The sequence below is a fragment of the Aedes albopictus genome, chromosome 3 (assembly GCF_035046485.1).
Source record: "Aedes albopictus strain Foshan chromosome 3, AalbF5, whole genome shotgun sequence".
Taxonomy (NCBI): domain Eukaryota; kingdom Metazoa; phylum Arthropoda; class Insecta; order Diptera; family Culicidae; genus Aedes; species Aedes albopictus.
In genome coordinates this window covers 46,937,178-46,953,512 of record NC_085138.1, presented here as the reverse complement: position 1 = coordinate 46,953,512, position 16,335 = coordinate 46,937,178, and the positions used below count along the sequence as shown (strand labels likewise).

General features: G+C 39.3%; 1 protein-coding gene and 1 long non-coding RNA gene across 17 annotated transcripts in view; one reads left to right on the top strand and one right to left on the bottom strand.

Moving 5' to 3' along the window:
* The window catches only part of LOC109405842 (low-density lipoprotein receptor), a 1,187,857-nt gene that overhangs the window by 861,714 nt on the left and 309,808 nt on the right, over positions 1-16,335 (bottom strand). The gene's annotated exons all lie outside the window — the stretch shown is intronic.
* LOC115265310 (uncharacterized) lies at positions 1,304-8,803 on the top strand. The gene is made up of 2 exons (XR_003896568.2): positions 1,304-8,531; positions 8,730-8,803. It is a non-coding gene; the product is annotated as an uncharacterized LOC115265310 (long non-coding RNA).

Below are 16,335 nucleotides of genomic sequence, written 5' to 3'. Positions count from 1 at the left end.
TTTTGTAAAAAGTCTAATGCACACTCATATATGCACTTTTCGTACAATTAAAAGTAACTTGAAAACTGTTTTGGACACTTTTCTACTGTTTTTCCTACAGCAACATTGGACGTCGGCCCTGCGAACGAATGGTGTCAAATGGTGTCGTGAGAAACAAAGCTCGCTATGTCAGAGTACAGCTCAAGAGCCTTCGTCACGAAGGGCAGTATGCTTCCGGCAATCAAAACTTTGCCCATATTTAACAAATCCAATCCAAATCCAATCCAAATCCAATCCAAATCCATCCAAATCCAATCCAAATCCAATCCAAATCCAATCCAAATCCAATCCAAATCCAATCCAAATCCAATCCAAATCCAATCCAAATCCAATCCAAATCCAATCCAAATCTAATCCAAATCCAATCCAAATCCAATCCAAATCCAATCCAAATCCAATCCAAATCCAATCCAAATCCAATCCAAATCCAATCCAAATCCAATCCAAATCCAATCCAAATCCAATCCAAATCCAATCCAAATCCAATCCAAATCCAATCCAAATCCAATCCAAATCCAATCCAAATCCAATCCAAATCCAATCCAAATCCAATCCAAATCCAATCCAAATCCAATCCAAATCCAATCCAAATCCAATCCAAATCCAATCCAAATCCAATCCAAATCCAATCCAAATCCAATCCAAATCCAATCCAAATCCAATCCAAATCCAATCCAAATCCAATCCAAATCCAATCCAAATCCAATCCAAATCCAATCCAAATCCAATCCAAATCCAATCCAAATCCAATCCAAATCCAATCCAAATCCAATCCAAATCCAATCCAAATCCAATCCAAATCCAACCCAAATCCAATCCAAATCCAATCCAAATCTAATCCAAATCCAATCCAAATCCAATCCAAATCCAATCCAAATCCAAATCCAAATCCAATCCAAATCCAATCCAAATCCAATCCAAATCCAATCCAAATCCAATCCAAATCCAATCCAAATCCAATCCAAATCCAATCCAAATCCAATCCAAATCCAATCCAAATCCAATCCAAATCCAATCCAAATCCAATCCAAATCCAATCCAAATCCAATCCAAATCCAATCCAAATCCAATCCAAATCCAATCCAAATCCAATCCAAATCCAATCCAAATCCAATCCAAATCCAATCCAAATCCAATCCAAATCCAATCCAAATCCAATCCAAATCCAATCCAAATCCAATCCAAATCCAATCCAAATCCAATCCAAATCCAATCCAAATCCAATCCAAATCCAATCCAAATCCAATCCAAATCCAATCCAAATCCAATCCAAATCCAATCCAAATCCAATCCAAATCCAATCCAAATCCAATCCAAATCCAATCCAAATCCAATCCAAATCCAATCCAAATCCAATCCAAATCCAATCCAATCCAAATCCAATCCAATCCAAATCCAATCCAAATCCAAATCCAATCCAAATCCAATCCAAATCCAATCCAAATCCAATCCAAATCCAATCCAAATCCAATCCAAATCCAATCCAAATCCAATCCAAATCCAATCCAAATCCAATTCAAATCCAATTCAAATCCAATCCAAATCCAATCCAAATCCAATCCAAATCCAATCCAAATCCAATCCAAATCCAATCCAAATCCAATCCAAATCCAATCCAAATAAAATCCAAACCCCATCCAATCCAAATCCAATCCAAATCCAATCCAAATCCAATCCAAATCCAATCCAAATCCAATCCAAATCCAATCCAAATCCAATCCAAATCCAATCCAAATCCAATCCAAATCCAATCCAAATCCAATCCAAATCCAATCCAAATCCAATCCAAATCCAATCCAAATCCAATCCAAATCCAATCAAAATCCAATCCAAATCCAATCCAAATCCAATCCAAATCCAATCCAAATCCAATCCAAATCCAATCCAAATCCAATCCAAATCCAATCCAAATCCAATCCAAATCCAATCCAAATCCAATCCAAATCCAATACAAATAAAATCCAAACCCCATCCAATCCAAATCCAATCCAAATCCAATCCAAACCCCATCCAAATCCAATCCAATTCAAAACTGGGGCTGGTCCAAACCTTATCAAAAATCAAACGACAATTCTGTTTCATAAATTACCAAATTTTGAGATTTTTAGTTTCTGAAAATCCAATAAATCTCCCTTGCGATGAAAAACGTTCCTAATCGCTTTCGATGTTGTTCGCAAAATTTCCAGCACTTAATTATTATTTATTCACCAAGCCTGGTCAAAATAATTCAGTTTTCGGCCGTTTCTATTATGATTAGCACCGAACGACGGGCACCGGCGATTATTAGCATAATTTATGCCAGTTTTAATAGGCTTGGCGCAATTTGTCATCGATTTTCGATCGATGATGGGAGGGGTGAAATGTGCACGCCTCACAAACTAATTCTAATCATCAGTGCGAGGTGGTTGGTGAGGCGTAAGTAGAATCGATCCGATTTGCGATTATGATCAGGATAAATGCAAATGGGAATATGGTGAAATGAAGTGGAAGTGGAATTCTTTCCTGAATAGTTGGCGGAAGGGAATTGGGGTGAATCATCGTATAGCTACGGTGCAGCAACAAAGTGGCAAACTTGTTACAGAGATTCGAGTTACAGACATTTGATTCTTGCATTATGTATTAAAAGCTCGGTAGAGATGAAGAAGAACATGAAAGTAGTGCAAATTCCTATGCTGCTGCAGTAACATAACCTCAATCTCGTCTCGGCTCCTTGGTACTAACCTCAAGCTCAATTTCCAGGTGAGAAAGGTTCCGAATTTACGAGAGGAACGACGCTGCTGCATCTACCGTTTTCCGCAACAATGTCCTGACGGCTCATTGCAAACTAGCAAAGATGTAGGGAGGAACCATTTACAGCTGGAAGAGTTTTACCTTGCAAGTCACGTGCACTTTCCTAGTTTTTACTCCTGGGATTTTGAAACCTGGCAAGAAGAAAAAGAAAGGGAAGGAATTTCCTGTCTTTCCATTCAGTTGTCGTCTGCCGCTTGGAGACTCAATTTGAAAACAATGAAACCAAGACGGTTCACGGTATCTTAACTAAATTAGACACGTTGAAGTGGGTGGGAGCCAACCGGCTGGATTCAAAGCAGTATAGTGATACTGGAACAGTGGTATATTTTGACAAAAGGGAAAACCGGCGAACAATGAATGGTACGAAAGGTTTCCGAAAGACGTCAGCTGAAAAGTGGGAAAATACCCCGAAAAGGAAATTTTTTTTTTTCTTTTTTTACGACTACTTTTTTATTTATTTGACTGACATTTACATTGTCACCTCGCTAAGCATGTGCATTGTCGATCTAAGACTTGCCAATGGTTGATCGAACAATCATTAATCGAACAATCAGTGATCGAAAAATTGATATTTTTGGTCACCTTTCAGATATCATGATTTCTTTAATATGAAATGGCAACGATTCCATTTTCTAAATTTTTCCACAATCATTGAAAAAGTGTCTTCTTCTTCTTCTTTATGGCTCTTCGTCCCCACTGAGACTTGGCCTGCCTCGCTTCAACTTAGTGTTCTTTGAGCACTTCCACAGTTGTTAACTGAAGAGCTTTCTTTGCTAGCCATTGCATGAATTTGTATATTGTGAGGCAAGTACAATGATACCGCTATGCCCAGGGAGTCGAGAGAATTTTCCCGACCGGAACGGGAATCGAACCCGCCGTCTCCGTATTGGCGATCCATAGCCTTAACCACTAGGCTAACTGGAAACCCATTGAAAAAGTGTATTGCAGTTAAATACACGCTAAAATTATTTTCCTCAGAAAAAATAAAAAAAATAAAAAAAGGGAAGATGAACCAGCCTAGGGCTGAAAGTCTCTAAAATAAAATAATAATAAAAAATATTATTTTCCTAAAAGTTACAGGCAAAATAAAAGTTTCAATTAAAATCCAAATTTTCTAACAAAAATGAAAAAAATGTTTAAAAAATTAGAAAAATCAAATCTTCGAAACAAATAGGTAATCTACCATGGATTCCATAAGAATTTCCTCCAGTGTTTCTTCCGAAAAACCTTTCAAGAAATCTTCCAGGGATTACTTTGTTATTTTTCTCCTATTTGTTCAGAAATGCCCCTAGAGTTTCCCTTAACCCTAGAAGGAGGTTGGGGTCAGACAGGTATGACCCAGACAAGCTCGCTGAACGTGCATTACGAAATCTTGGTGCGCTTAATCTAGCATCTCAGCTTCTCAAGGGATCTTCATAGCACAATTCTTCAGAAATCTATCTTCAAATGCTTTAAAAAATTTTCACAAAAATTCCTTCAGAAAATATCTCACAGATTTTCTCAGTTATTACGAACAGAATTCGTTAATACCCTCCAAGGAATCCTTCAGAAATTCTTCCAGGTATTCTTTTGAACAATTTTTCACGAACTCCTTCAGATATTTCTTAACCTTCGTCGTGCATTAGGGTCATTATGACCCAAAAGTCGTCTGAGTGACTTTGCCGAAGACAGTATCCTTCTAAGTGGTCCAGAACACAACATATCGACGTTCAGACTGAACTGGAATTTCAAAGGAACACTAGCGCCACGCAGTGAGTGATCCTCGAACTAAATTGTTTTCTATGCGAAAGCTTTTAGTGTTCTGAGCAACTATTCCGAAGACAGCATCCTTCTACGTGGTCCAGAACACAAGATATACGACGTTCAGACTGAACTGGAAGTTTCTAAGAACACTAGCGCCACGCAGTGAGTGATTTTCGAACTAAATTGTTTTCTATGTGAAAGCTCTTAGTCTTCTGAGCATTTTTGTCGAAGACAGTGGTCCAGAACGCGAGATATTCCACAACTACTGGCAAAATGTAGTGCTGTAAAGAAGGTTAACTGATACCTTCAAAACATTTTCCAGGGATTTTTGAAGATTTTTTTCAGAAACTTCCTCTAAAATTCCGTATTTTTTTTTCCTTCAGCGATTCCTTAACAAGATCATCCATAGATTCGTTAAGAAATTCCTTTGTAGTTTCGTACCGAAATTACATGAAAATAATGAAATCTCAAAATGATTTCGTCTTGAAAAAATGGAAACCAATAATGCTTCAAGGAAAAATATAAAAGTGTTTTGATATTTAAAAAAAAACCAAATTCAAAAAATCGCAGCAGTTTGATAAATCAAAAAAAAATCCCATAAATAATTCCAAAATTGCGAATATATAAATAAAATAATCAGAAAAAAATTTAAACAAAATTTCCATGAACAAATGAAAAAGGCCACAAATAAATAAAAATTTGTAAGAAATATGTTCAAGAATTTCTACAAAAAAATCCGTCAAAGATTCTTTCAGATTCTTTTTTTCAAATTTTCCGAAAATTCCATCAGAAATTTCAATGGAAAAAAAAACAAAAAATTCTCCAGAAACTCATCCACAGCCTGTTTGAAGTAAGTCTTCTTTTGATGCATTTGGCAATTTTCTTCAAGGATTGCTTTCCGAATAACTCCTGGGATATATCAAGAATGTCACTAAGGATTCCTTCAGCAATTTCTCAAAAAATCGGAAATTTTTAAATGGATTTTTCAGAAATTTCCACCGGAATCGATTAAGAAATGTCTCGAGTGAGACATTCAGTTAGTTTTCCGGGCGTTTATTTGGAAATATGTCTAAGGATTTCTCCGCAGATTCATTGAGTTTTTTTTTTCTTCAGGAATTCTTAAAGAAAATCTTCCGAAAATTTCTTCAGAAAGCCCTTCAGGGATTCTTTTAAAAAATGTGTCATGGATTTTTTTAGATATTTCTTAACAGATACCTTCAAAACATTATCCAGGGATTTTTAAAGATTTTTTTCCAGGGATTTCTTCAGAAACTTCCCCGAGAATTCTGTATTTTTTCCTTCACAATTACAATGGAATCTCAAAATGTTTTCGTCTTGAAAAAATTATAACCAATAACACTAGTTTACAGCATTTTTGAACTCGGTAAGCTGATGATCGTTTTTGGCGTAGAATCATGCCCTGAGTTCGGAAACGCGAAGGAAAAAAATTACAGTAGAGCGGATTTTTTTTCGACTTTCCATACAAGGCTAATGATTTGAAAACGATTTTTGTTCTATTTTTAAGCAAAGTCGCTCACTTCACACATCTCGTTCTCCGTAATTAATGATCCGATTGAGCTGAATTTTTTACTGTATCTCGCCTACATATGATATGTCAAATAAACGTTGAGAAAGAATTTTTAAATTGTTTTTTTCTTATTGAAAAAAATACAATTCTTCATATATTTTTGGAAATTTTGCAAAAATTTAAGGAGATCGTCCCCAAATCTCGTCAATATCTTGAATTTCATCAATCTGGCGCAAAACCTGCATTCAGATGGTCGAATGGTATTATATTCAGCTTTTATTTTATGGAAAAAGATTTAAAATTGGATGAAAAAAAGGAAAGTTATTTGAATTTTAGTAAATTCCATATTTCAAAAAGTTGTAAAACTCAATATTGAGCCAAAACTCAAAAACTGTTCTACTTTAAATTTTTTGAAGCACGGTTTCGAAATCAGCGCTAAATTATGCTTCAAAAATTTTGGTCGTTGACAGAAGTTCACGACTTTCGTTTTATTTTGTAAACTAGTGTAATGGTTCAAGGAAAAATATAAAAGTGTTTTGATATTTAAACAATTAAATTAGAAAATTCAAAAATCCAAATTCAAAAAATCACAGCAGCCTTGATGAATAAAAAAAATCTCATAAATAATTCCAAAATTGCGTATAAATAAATAAAATAATCAGAAGAAAATAAAAACAATCAAGAAAAATATTTAAAAAAAAAAATAGGGGTGGGAGCAAAACAAACTTTCCATGAACAAATGGAAAAGAGCACAAATTAATAAAAAATCGTAAGAAAAACCTCCAAGAATTTTTTTTTTTTAATCCGTCAGAAATTCTTCCAAATTTTCCAAAAATTCCATTAAAAATTTCAATGAAAAAAAAAACAAAAAATTCTCCAGAAACTTTTCCACAGCCTGTTTGAGGTAAGTCTTATTTTGATGCATTTGACAATTTTCTTCAAAGATTGCTTTCCGAATAACTGCTGGGATTTATCAAAAGTGTCACTAAGGATTCTTTCAGAAATTTCTCAAAGATTTTTTTTTAAAGAAAACCTTACACGGATTGCTTCAGAAATTTTTAATGAATTTCTTCAGAAATTTCCACCGGAATTGATTAGGAAATGTCTCGAGTGAGACTTTCAGTTAGTTTTCCGGGTGTTTATTTGAAAATATGTCCAAGGATTTCTCCGTAGATTTCTTGAGTTTTTTTTCTTCAGGAATTCTTAAAGAAAATCTTCCAAGATTTTCTTCAGAAAGCCTTTCAGGGATTCTTTTAAAACAATGTTCATGGATTTTTTCAGATATTTCCTAACAGATACTTTCAAAACATTTTCCAGGGATTTTTGAAGATTTTTTTCCAGGGATTCCTTCAGAAACTTCCCCGAGAATTCTATATTTTTTTCCTTCACAATTCCAATGAAATCTCAAAATGTTTTTGTCTTGAAAATATGGTAACCATTAATGCTTCAAGGAAAAAAATAAAAGTGTTTTGATATTTAAACAATTAAAATCAAAAACCCAAATTCAAAAATCCCAGCAGCCTTGATGAATAAAAAACTCTCATAAATAATTACCAAATTGCGAATAAATAAATAAAATAATCAGAAGAAAATAAAAATAATCAATGAAAAATATTTAAAAAAATAGGGGTGGAAGCAAAACAAAATTTTCCATGAACAAATGAAAATGAGCACAAATAAATAAAAAAAAATGTAAGAAATACCTTCAAGAATTTCTACAGAAAAATCCGTCAAAGAATCTTTCAGAAATTCTTTCATATTTTCCAAAAATTCGATCAGAAATTTGAATGAAAAAAAAAATTCTCCAGAAACTCATCTACAGCCTGCTCGAAGTAAGTCTTCTTTTGATGCATTTGGCAATTTTCTTCAAAGATTGCTTTCCGAGAAACTCCTGGGATTTATCAAAAATGTCTCTAAGGGTTCCTTCAGCAATTTCTCAAAGATTTTTTTCAAGAAAATCTTGCACGGATTGCTTCAGAATTTGTTTTAATGATTGTAACGGGCGCACGACCGTTTAAAGTCCGCGGGATTCGCGCGGTGATCTCGGGGACCAATCGTGTCCAGTCACAATACTTACTGCGTACCGGCGGTGTTGTAAACGCTAAGACCTGTGCCCTTGCTCTCGCCTTCAGACTGGCAGGCTAGATTATCTAGTACCTGGCGGTGGAAGGTTAGGCGATAGGCGCGTGTCTTCACGAATAACGCCTCGTTTCGTCGAAATGACACGCCACTAGGTGGGTGATCAGCAATCGAAGGGAACGACACGGTATTCACTGCGCTTAGGAAAGTTAGTCTGTAGAGGATTCGTCCCTTTCACCTCGCCTTCAGACGGGCAGGCTAGAATATCTAGTACCTGACGGTGGAAGGTCCGGGGATCGGCACGGTGTCCTTACGAATAACGTCTCGTTTCGTCGAAATGACACGCCACTAGGTGGGTGATCCACAATCGAAGGAAGCGACACGGTATTTGTTCTGCTTGAGGAGTTGGTCCGAGGAGGACTCGCACCCTCCGTCCTCGCCTTCAGACTGGCAGGCTAGACTACCTAGTACCTGACGGTGGAAGGTTCGGGCGGCCGGTACACTGTCCTTACGAATAGCGTTTCGTTTCGTCGAAATGACACTCCACTAGGTGGGTGATCCACAATCGAAGGAAACGGCACGATGTTCGAGTTACTCGGGAACTAGGGATTCTTTCAAAATGACCTCGCCGGTAGAGATGTAGGACGTAAGTGTCTTGTATTTTCCAAACGGGTGGCTTATATAGCCGAATTTTCACTACAGTTATGCTTATTCCTGAAAACTTAGGGAGATTTCATTTCAGATTGTGAGTAATGAACTCCCGCTTAATTCTATCATTTATTTCTAATGTGAAAAGGATAAGGAATTTTTATTTAGTTTATTTGGGCTGGTCCCGTTTGTTTCCCTATCCTGTTCCAAATTGTACTGCCTAGCTTATTGGTGCGTATGCTGAAGTGCATACGCGTCTCGTGTGTGGCTTCAATCAATTTTGGTTTTTATTACTTGGTTTATCTTAGCTGTGACGGATATGACGTTCTAAATACATGGATAGGGGATTTCTTTTCTAGTCTGTCGGCTTGCATAGCGATGCATTCAATAAGGGGGTGCGGTCGCCCTTGCATTCTATCGGGACGGGTTTGTTCGCATTTGTGCGTGAGTCAAATTGATCCCTACCCTGCATCTATACGGAGATAGAATCTCTTCGGCTCGGTGCGTTCGCTCGGAATGGGTGCATTTGAGCTTTTACGACCTTTTATCTTTCTATGCTTTCTCTTATGGAGTTTGTGATAGTGGTACCATTCTTTTCTAATTTGCGTGGTGCGATTGCGAGTACCTACCATGGAGGGTGTTCTGTTTGCCTTTCGTAGTAGGGTGGTAATCAAATTACAATGCTATGTCTTAACTGCTCGCTGGTCTCCTGGCTTTGAATAAGTCGGTGACCTCTTTGGTTATTTTCTAGTTCTTGCTGCAAGCTGAGTTTTGCTCTCTATTGCAATTCGATCGTCGTGATCTTACACCGCCCTTCGTAAAATCTAGTTTTACAAAATAAGTGGTCGCGACGATTATGTCACATTATAAATTTTATGTTATTTAATATATTGCGATAATTGTCGTAAGTTTTTGTAAGTATTTATGTCCGGGTTGAGAATACATGGTTTTATCTAGAATATATTGTGTAGATCAAATATGTTGCATGAATATTTTCACTCTTTTTTTTTTTTTTTTTTTTTTTAACGCGATGCCTTATATTTTATTAGTTTTTGTTTTTTGTTTAGTTTCGTTGACTCTTTCAATCTTAATTAGTAGGAAGTTGATTAGTAAAATGTATGAATTAATTTGCCTATATTGACGTTTTAAACTCTATGACCTACAACATTGTTTGGCCTGGGGTGAATGCAGCCTGCGAATCGGTGGTGTGAATCGCCTTCTAGATGTATTTCTTGCCCATCGTTCGAGTGCGTACCAAGGGTAATGCGTTCTGCGGCTTCGTCCTTTTCCTGGTACTGCTTCATCACATTTCGATGCGTTAGTAGGTTCGTTAAAGAATCCCAAAAGGATGCTAACAGCTGCCATCCAAGGCCATAGATATCGTAGAGAATCCTTCCGTGTATCAAGGTATCGATGGTGAATTTTACTAGTCGGGCCAGCATGTAGATTCCTATTGCTGTTGACGTTACGTTTCCTAGCCAGGTCGACCATGAGATGAGTTTGGACCAATATTTGTTGAATGCATTGTCGATGATTTTCTCGGATATCAGAGCGTCGAATGAGAATCCTTGTAGGTTAGGGTGCCGTCCGGACATTGCTTTATGTAGTACCGAAGATGCGATTTTCCTGTCTCCTTGCTCATACACCATATTCTTCATCTTTTCAAGGCTATCTGCATCGTATACGCCGCTTTGCATTAAGCTTGGGAGCGATGTATATGTCCAACTTGTTATTACGTCTGTGGTCAATCTTATTGGCGGCGTTGTTTCCCTTAGTCTTTGATCCGTCGTAAACCATCGTCCTCCAATGGTGAATTTAGCCGGAAGCAGTGGTGTACAGTCTATTTCTGTTCCTCTCAATTGCAATATACGGGTAACCGGAGCCATGAACATCGAATGATTATTATATTTTACCGGTATCTCTTGATAGCAATCCTCCTTGCTTTCGTACGTAACGTAGACTGGTTTGCATTCGATGATGTAGAGTACCTCGGCTGCCACGATTGCTGTATATCCAGGGCGTTTGACAATGTTCGAGACGAATTCGCTAGGATTCACGCGAGCAAGTGTGAGTTTGGTTTCCATTAGTGCTTTATCTATCTTGCACATTTCCGTCATAACAGACGTGTAAACTTCGTTTAACTTTTGTCCCAGGTAGTTCTCTACCAACGTGATTTTTGAGTTAAAATATGTGAAAAGATCGTGATTTTTTGCATGACTTACTTGGTGTGTAAATGGTGACTTGTATCCGTTAGATTCCAAGATGAATATTCTGGGGTGGTCGGTTATATATCCGTCGAAACCACATATTTGTGTCTTTTCTCTTGCTCTTATTGAAAACATGTGCGTATCAGATATCAGTGTGTATATAGCTTTCGATCGTAGCTTTATGTCGTCATGATCGAAGGTTTTGTTTACCGTTCCTTGATAAATGACTTCGAATTCTGTTTCTTCGCATTGTCTTCTGAGGTTGACTTCCCATGTCATGTAGCCAAATTCTGAATCTAAGCACCATCCCGTCGAGTAGGTGCATATAATTCCGTTCCTTAATATGACTTGGTCGTTCTCGATGTCCGCTGTTGCGATGTAATCATACATGCTGATTTCATACTCATAAAATACAAGCGCTCCTTCCCAAGTGTAATCAGCCGTTCTGTAGACACCTCCGTTGCAGGAGGTTCCTTTGAGGCTTCCGACGATTAGAGTTTCTCCTCTCGTTGTACTGTTTCTTCGAAGCTCTCTTATTTTATGTCCCTCCGCTAAGGCTACCGATCCTAATAATTGCGCTAGCCTACATTCGTCGGGTGTAAATTCCTTTACGATGTACGCATATCCGTATTGGTAATCTGATGTATGTGAAAACGCGCCGCAATGTCTAATTGAGCGTTTTATAATCACTTTACATTGGTGTACCTTTAGCAGTACCTTCGGGCTTCTCTGAAGGACCTGAATTCGGGTTTCGGTAGTGGTGATGTTTTTTGATGGAGGGACGCAAGACGCTACATCTACTAGTGAGTAACTGGTTATATTTAAGTCATTATTCGCGCAATCGTAGGCTATTAAGCCCTTTAATTCGCTGCCGAAGACTTGTCCGATACATAGTAGAAGCATCATTACAGCCACGGTCCACATGTTAATTTCTATGAGTTTGCGTGTTTGGCTATGGGATTTATTCTCTGTCAGAACTCTTTTCATGTCCTTATCCGTCGATACCTTGACGTATTTCGTAGATGCTGTTAATCCGCTAGAGGCCCATGTGCATGGTGCAATTCTCTTTCTGGATTTTCCCTTGCGCCTTGTCGCTGGGCTTGTAAAACTCTTGGAGGCTTTTACTTGCACGGTTGGGCTAACGTACCGACGTGGTTCCATTACAGCTACTGCTGTAGTAATATCATTGATCTCCATCGCAGTTGCCGTTGTTGCATCTATTTTGTTATTCTTCATCGCTGCTACTGTTATTTTTCTGGGCTCGTTGTTGTCGATTGGCGTTGCCACTGTTGTTGTTGCGTCGATCTCGTTGTTTTCCGTCTCCGCTACCGCTGATAAGCTGGATTCGCTGATTTCCGTTGACGCTGCTGTTGTTGCGTTGATCTCGTTGTTTTCCGTCTCGGCTACCGCTGATGAGCTGGATTCGCTGTCTTCCGATATATTCCTTTCGATTGCTAGTGCCATCACTCTAATATCTTCGTCGATTGAAATTTCAATGTCTTCGTCATCTTCCGATGTATCTTCGTCGTGTACTTCGCTGGTTTCTGATGAGCCATATTCATTTGTCAGCATACAGGATTCTTGTTGATCATCTTTTTCCATACCGTTTTCTCCACCGTGTTCTTCATTTCTATCTTCATGGTATACGTCGAGTACTGCGACGCTCGTTGCGGGTCTATGAAAAATTCCGTTGGCTGTCTTTATCCTCAGTGATCGCACTTGTTTGTCCCTGGACTCCTTGACCTCTATGACGCGTCCCTTGAGCCATTGGTTTCTGTTGGCTTCCGCGTCGACTATAACCACAATGTCGTTAATTTTTATCGGCTCGGCTTTTGTTTGCCATTTTGGTCTTTGGGCTATGAGTGGAAGATACTCCTTTCTCCACCTGTCCCAGAAGTATTTTCCGTAATATTGCGCTAATCGCCAGTGCTTATGTTCGAGTTTGTGACTGTCGAACATGAATGGCATAGAGTAGGAACCTGCTCTTCCTATCAATATGTGGAATGGAGTAAGAACCTCATCTTCGGCGCTGTCTAAAGGTATGTGAGTTAATGGGCGCGAATTTAGAAAATATTCTGCTTGAATTAGCGCGCCCCGCAGTATCTCGACATTTGGTGCTGCGTGGTCCTTGCGTGCGCCTATCATCTCCATTAGGCTGTTCTTTATTATCCTTATCAGCCTTTCCCATGCCCCGCCAAAATGTGGTGCCTTCGGAGGGTTGAAATGCCATGTCAACTCCAGTTTTATAGCTTGTCCCGCTTCCATCCTTGCGTTTATTTGGTCTACGAGGTTTCGTAGTTCTCTCTCCGCCCCTACGAAATTTGTTCCGTTATCACTGTACAGGTGGGATACCTTGCCTCGACGATTTTGGAAGTTCGCGAAGCAAAGGAGAAAGGCGTCTGTATTCAGTTTCGCTGCTAGCTCGATGTGTACTGCCCTGGTCGTCATGCAGGTGAAGATTGCGCCCCATCGCTTGTCTCTAGACCGATTGACAGCTACTTCAAAGGGCCCGAAGTAATCTACTCCAGTATGCGTAAATGGATAGACATTCGTATCTGTTCGACAAGCTGGTAGGGCGGCCATCATTGGGGGTCTCGGGTTGACCTTTAAATTCATGCAGTGTTGGCAACGTGATTTGACGTACTGGAAAGCAGAGTTTAGTCTAACGATGAAAAACTTTTGCTGTAGAGCCGCTAGTACTGCCTTATCTGCCTGATGGTTGAACATCTCATGATACCATTGTATTATAAGGTGCGTTATATGATGATGTTTCGGTAATATTATCGGTACTCTGGCTGCTTTGGCTAGTTTTTGGGCATATTCCAACCTGCTGCGAAAACGCATAACTCCGTTTTCGTCTAAGATAGGTGTGAGACTCGACAGAGGACCGATAGTCGACAGTTCCTTATTTTCCTTTAGATCTCTAACTTCGTCGGGAAAAGAATCGTTTTGAGCCTTTCGATAAAGTACGTTTTCAGCTCTTTCTCTGTCCTTCATAGTGAAAGCCCTGCTAAACTTGGAGCGTTTGAGTCCAAATTCGATAATCTTGAATATCATGCAAAGGCGGAACACTAGTTTCCACCAGTTGGAAAAATGGTTTTCGTTTATATAATCCTCCTTGGCATCATGCACACCTACGAAGTTTGCTTCTACCGTTGTTTCTGTAATTTCTGTTTTAGGCCAGCTTTCGCTAGGCAGCATTAGGAATTGAGGTCCTGAGACCCAGATAGATTTTGTATGACCAGGTTTGGTGCCTTCGTCAGCGGGATTCTCCGTTGTTGGTACCCATCTCCATTGGTCCATTGTAGTTGAGTCCAGTATTTCGCCAATACGGTGCGCGACAAATGGTTTATATTTACGATGTTCTGAATTGATCCACGACAATACTGTTTTGGAGTCTGACCAAAACGTGGATTTTATAACCTTCAGTCGTGTTTCCTTTTTGACCGTATCTGTTAGTCTTACTCCCAGCAAGGCGGCTTGAAGTTCCAATCGTGGAATCGATAACGGCTTGATGGGAGCTACTCTAGATTTAGCTGTAATGATTCTTACACATGGTATACCTTTCGTGTTAGTTCTGCAGTAGACGACGGCCGCAAAGGCCTTATCGGATGCGTCGACGAAGGTGTGCAATTCAATATGCGTTCCAGTTTCTGCCATTATCCATCGTGGAATTCGTATATTTCTTGCACTATGTACCTTTTCTAGCCATGAGTCCCATATTTTCTGCGCTCTCTCCGATATTGATGTGTCCCAATCGCTTGTCTCTTTGTGTAGCTCTTGAATAAGGATTTTGCCTTGGATCGTCACATTAGATATTAATCCCAGTGGGTCGAAGACGCTCATGACGAAAGAGAGTACTTCGCGTTTACTGGGGCGTCTGATCTTACAGAGTACTTCCTTTGGGAGTTTTTGCAAGTCCACTTGGTAACCGATTGTATCCTTGTTTGTGTTCCAATATACTCCAAGGATCTTAGAAGTTTCGTCATCCTTGTCGTTGAGATACTTTTTTATTTCGGCGTCTCTACGATCCTCCGGTATTGATTTTAGCAACGTCTTGTCGTTGGTGCAAAATTTCGTGATGTAGAAACCCCCTTCTTCATGAGCCTTAATGACTTGCTCAATGGTGTTCTTGGCGTCTTCCATGGAGTTAAAACTGTCGTTGTAGTCGTCAACGTAGTGTTGGTTGACGATTGGAGACAGCGCTAACGGGTACTTATACTTCAGTCGTTCTGCGTTGTGGTTTTTCACCGTTTGTGCGCACGATGGTGAGCATGTTGACCCGAACGTCATTACCTGCATGACGTATACGTCCGGGTTAGTCTGTTTTGCGTTACAGTCACGCCATAGAAATCGTTGCGCGTTTTGGTCCTCCTTACGTATTTTTATCTGGTGGAACATCTCTTTGATGTCTCCGCACACTGCATACCTTCCTTCGCGGAATCTGATCAGTATTCCGAGTAGTGACGTAGTCGAATCTGGTCCAGATATCAGGGCTGTGTTCAATGATTGTCCTTGTATCTTTGCTGCCGCATCAAAAACAAGCCTGGGCTTAGGCGGGTGTTTATTCTTGTTCACTACTATAAAATGCGGCAGGTAATATGAGTGTTTCGTATCTTGCAGTATCTCATTGGGCTTTAGTTGTCTTGCGTACCCCTTATCCACGTAGGCCTTAAAGGTTTCTCTTGCCCATGTTTTAAGAGGTTGGTCTTTCTCGAGAGTTTTTTCAAGCTCGGCGAGTCTATTTTTCGCTACGTTGTAACTTTGTGGGAACTCGTGGTTGTCATGTCTCCATAGTAGCCCAACTTCATATCTCCCGTTGCTGTATCTTAGTGTTTTTTTGATGATCTCGTTTGCTCTTTTCTCTTCAGATGACTGCGGTAATACTTCGACATGTTTCACTCCGAAATCTTCTACTGAAAAGTAGTTGTCCATGATATTTCGAAGGGCGTCCTCTTTTTGAACCTTGTCTTCGACTATCATCGAGTAATTCTCTTCGTTGTTAGCGGATAGTCTGCCATAGACTATCCATCCAAGTTTTGTCCTCATGGCAATCGGGTCGCCTAGATTTCCTGTACGGGTCTCTTGTCCTGCGAGTAGGTGACTATGGCTCAGTCCTATCATTATTCCTGGTCTCGCCTTAGTGAAGCTGCGTAATGGGAGCCCCCTGAGGTGAGGGTATAACTCGCATAGTTTCTGGTAATTCCTCGATTGTTGAGGAAGCATTAAATTTTTAATCGTTCTTACGTCTTTGAGGGTATAATTGGTTTTGGTATCGCCTCTAATTATTACTTCGACGCT